Consider the following 4,370-nt stretch of genomic DNA (forward strand, 5'->3'; position numbering starts at 1 on the left):
GGAGGCTCCTCCACTGCCCGCTGCATCTGGCGCGCCATAAGGCCGGCGTCACTGTGGCGTGTGCTAGCAGGGACATCTACAGTTGGTACGCCACTGGTCGACAAAGCCTCCTGTCCGCGGTCCCCGGGCCCACCGCTCCCCCCTCCCAACCGCACCCCCCCATCCTTCCCTGTCGCCGGTGTCTGCTCTCACGCCATGAATCAACTCCCTCATTGACCCCCCCCCACGCCCCCTCCGCCCCCATCCGCTCGCTCAACTCAAGCCGGCACACCGGCTTCTCACCCATCTCGCCCCCTCACCCCCGCCAGCTCGCGCCCGCGACCCTAGAATCGCGCCGCGGCTCCGTTGTCTGTTGAGCCACCACGGAGTCGCGCGCCAGCGCACGCGCGGTAGCGGTGCGCCGCCGCGCCCGATCGTCACGCGGCGCGGCTGAGAGAACCACGCACCACGCACCCGCCCGGCGTAAGAGCACGCACACACGCGCACGCAACGAACACACGCAGTACAGACAAATACATGTATTCGCCAACGCGCAGCCACGCACACACCACACGCATGTACGAGGACCAATTACATGTATTCACCCCGCGCACGCCCCGGAACCCCACGCTGTAGACAATTCACACTGCTGCTTTACGCACAGCGGGGTTCTCCCGACTCGCAAACGGCGATAGGCACAAGGCGATAGCAGTGGGCATGTTCAAGCACAAATATATATATATACGGAGGAAGTTGATGCGCGGCAGATCTCTGCCTGCTTTTTAGCGACACACGCGGATTGTGTCGACACACGAGGACCGCCCTATAACTATTCCTACTAAAAATGCTCAAGCTGAAACTTCTGATCTACTTTCTAAACATGATTCATATTCAGGGTAAATGAATTATATATATGAATTATTGGTAAATGTTCAGCGCTTAGGCAGTTTAGAGTTTTTTTTTCATTCTTCGTCCAGTTCAGTCCAGGCGTAGTTAGTCTCGCATTCGTAGGTTGACAGTGGTTGTACAATTTATTATTTATTTATATACCCTGGGTCATTTGGTGTTTAATGCCTCTATCACGCTCCATTAATACGTTGTTTATTCATATTTTAATGTTGTCATTTTAACTCGCTTATGTTGTTAAATAGGATGCAAATATTTGCTCAATTTTTCCGCTGACTCCATGCGTCTAGGGAGCATCTCAGTGGCGTCTGCACGCCGCACATTCTGACGTTGCCTCGTGGAAGGAAAATATACGCGCCGTGATTCATGCATTACTGCGACGATTTAAATTCACGTCACCTTTCTTAACTGTCTTAACTTTTTAAACTTTTTTTTTAATGCGTGTTGTGCGTAGAAGTAAACAAATGTTTATTGTTCGATGTATACCGCAAGCCCTACTCGACGTCGGTGACTCTTGACTCGTTCGCTTCTGCGGCGCCGCCTTCCGCCGTGCTACACCGACCACCGCAGCAGCGTGTAGAGCGAATGACTTAGCGAAAGTTGATCCTCTGTTTGACAGTTTGTACAGAGTAAAGCTAACCGGTGACGCCATTGTTTGCCTGAAGGTGAAGCGGGTAAATCCAGCTATTTATTGCCAGTATCGGTGGTAAGCCTATTGTCCGTCCGACGGCTCCGGTTGAGGCAGGCGCAGACGAGGACGCGATCCCCGTTGAATTACTGTAATGTCTGAGATATCTTGCGTCTTGCCGCCCCTTCTCCCCCCGCATTCTACCTCGCCCGCCTACCTGTCTGTCTGTCTGTCTGTGTGTCTGGCTGTGTGTGTGTCTGTCTGTCTGTCTGTCTGTCTGTCTGTCTGACGCCAGCATCCGCATCATTACGACTGCGGTTACCCGTGACGTTCGCGCCTTTTCCCCGCCGTTGCATTTCATCGGGAGAACACGATGCATAGGCGAATGACATGATGTATGCTAGACGCGTGCGTAGCGTATGCCGTCAACGCTCCCCCCCCCCAAACCACCACCACCCCAACAATCTTTCGATCGCTCTGTCGTCTGCGAGTCTGTAACGCGGATGCTCATTTGTTGGCGCGCTGCTCGGCCGCGGCTCAGCCACTGATTGATCACTAATAAAGCCCGCCCGATGGCTCGCGGCTCATTCTCTGTTTGTTTTCGCTGTCACTCACGATTTATCCCTCATTCACGGACACGTCGTCGCACAGCCGGTTTGAAAAGCGCCATTACGGTCTGAGCTCGGTCGCGATTGGTCCGTACACTGATCGTCTGCTCTCTCTCCCGTCACACGTCACGACAAACGTCGCGCATGTGTTTCTTCTGCTCATTACCTGTTCGAAGTTTTTTTTTGCCGACAGGCGTATATACCGGTAGGCGTTCACGAAATGCTTCTCGTAATCCAGCTTAAAGTGGCAGTTGCAATATCATTAGCGTCGTGTAGTTGAACGACGCTGACAGGCGCGTTGTGCATGTTTATTGCTTTATCAATGACATGCAGCCGATGGCGAAAAACCCCACAACAGCTTTGCCGAGAAGTGCGTATTAATTTTGCAATCATACGCGCGCTTTTGGAGAATAAAAGAGCGGAGAAATGTTCTCATGTCAGATACAAACAGTGTGCGTGCGCGCGTGCGCGTGTGTGTGCACTGTGCACGATGCACGTTTGCGTTTTGGTTACGATGGTTAGCACGTCTAAAGCTGACATGTAGTGTGCACTTTGATGAGCAGGTTTAGCTTAAATGGGTATCGTTGTTTCCTATAGCACGATCTTTCCAAACGCAATTTGAAGTTTTACCAAGTCCGCACTGTCCGTGCTGCTTTTCTCGGATGGTCACGCCTAAGGATTGCGTCGTGCATTCTGAAGCGGCAAAGGCGTCTGTCGAAACCGATAAAAAGGTAATGTGTGGGTGTGACACCGGGTTCCATAATTTCTAGGCAACTGCTTGATATGCACGCGACTGCCGGAGTGACATATATCAAACTACCCTGCCGCGCAACCGCAACGACGCCGCTTTACGCGTGCCAGACTCGGCGGCGCGTCAGGTCAAAGACGAGGCACGCGCGATGCAGGGTAGAGCGAGCGCAGACACCACTATGCTGTCATTAGCTGGCGCCTGACTCTGACCACCGGATTTCTGCTATTTACCCACCGTATGAGCCCGGCGGCTATTGCCCCGCGCTTCTGACTATGTTTGCATGCATGGCAGATGAACTAATCCCACGGTTCCGAAACTTCCAACTAGTTTGTGTGAGTTTCGTAGGCGCATGAGAATTTCGCGTGGACATATATATATATATATATATGTATGTATATATCGAATAAAGTCCACACACGAACCCGCGTGTAGATAAAACAAATGTCAACGGTATAGAAATAAGGGTCGTTTAAACAGTTTAATTGACGGAGCTTTCGAGATTACCCATCTCTTTCATGGGTCAGCAGACATATATATAGTAATATATATAATATATATATGATAATATACGCAGGAAGTTGGATGCGCGGCAGATCTCTGCCTGCTTTTAGCGACACAACGCGGATTGGTCGACACACGTACGAAGCCGCCCTATAACTATTTCCTACAAATAATGCTCGAAGCTCGAAACTTGTCATGATCTACTTTCTAACAACTGATTCGATATTTCAGCGGTAAAATGAATATTATATATGAATTATTGGTAATGTTCAAGGCGCTTAGGCAGTTTAGGAGTTTTTTTTAACGATTCTTCGTCCAGTCAGTCCAGGCGTAGTTTAGTCCTCGCATTCGTAGGTTGACAGTGGTTGTACAACTTTATTATTTAGTTTATATAACCGCTCGGTCATTTGGTGTTTATGCCTCTATCACGCGTCGCATTAATACGTTGTTTACTTGCATATTTTAATGTGTCATTTGCTAACCATCGCTTATGTTGTTAAATAGGGATGCAAATATTGCCAATTTTTCCGGCCGACTCCATACGTTCTAGGAGGCCATCTGCATGGCGTCTGCAGCGCCGCAACATTCTGACTTTGCCTCGTGGAAGGAAAATTACGCGCCGTGAATTCATGCATTATGCGACGATTATAATATTCGAGCGTGCACCTTCTTAACTGTCTAAATTTTTAAACTGTTTTTTTTTAATGCGTGTTGTTGGGCGTAGAAGAAACAAATGTTTATTGTTCGAGTATACCTGCAAGCCCTACTCGACGTCGTTGAGCTCTGACTCGTTCGTCTCTGCGGTCCGCGCCCTTCCGCCGTGCTACAGCCGACCACCGGCAGCAGCGTGTAAGAGCGAATGACTGTAGCGAAAGTAGTCCTCTGTTGACAGTTTGTACAGAAGTAAAAGCTAACCGGTGAGACCATCTGTTCTGCCTGAAGGTGAAGCGGGTAAATCCAGCTATTTATTGCCAGTATCGCGTGGTAAGCCTATTCG

The sequence above is a fragment of the Priapulus caudatus genome, unplaced genomic scaffold (genome assembly GCF_000485595.1).
Source record: "Priapulus caudatus unplaced genomic scaffold, Priapulus_caudatus-5.0.1 Scaffold43, whole genome shotgun sequence".
Taxonomy (NCBI): domain Eukaryota; kingdom Metazoa; phylum Priapulida; class Priapulimorpha; order Priapulimorphida; family Priapulidae; genus Priapulus; species Priapulus caudatus.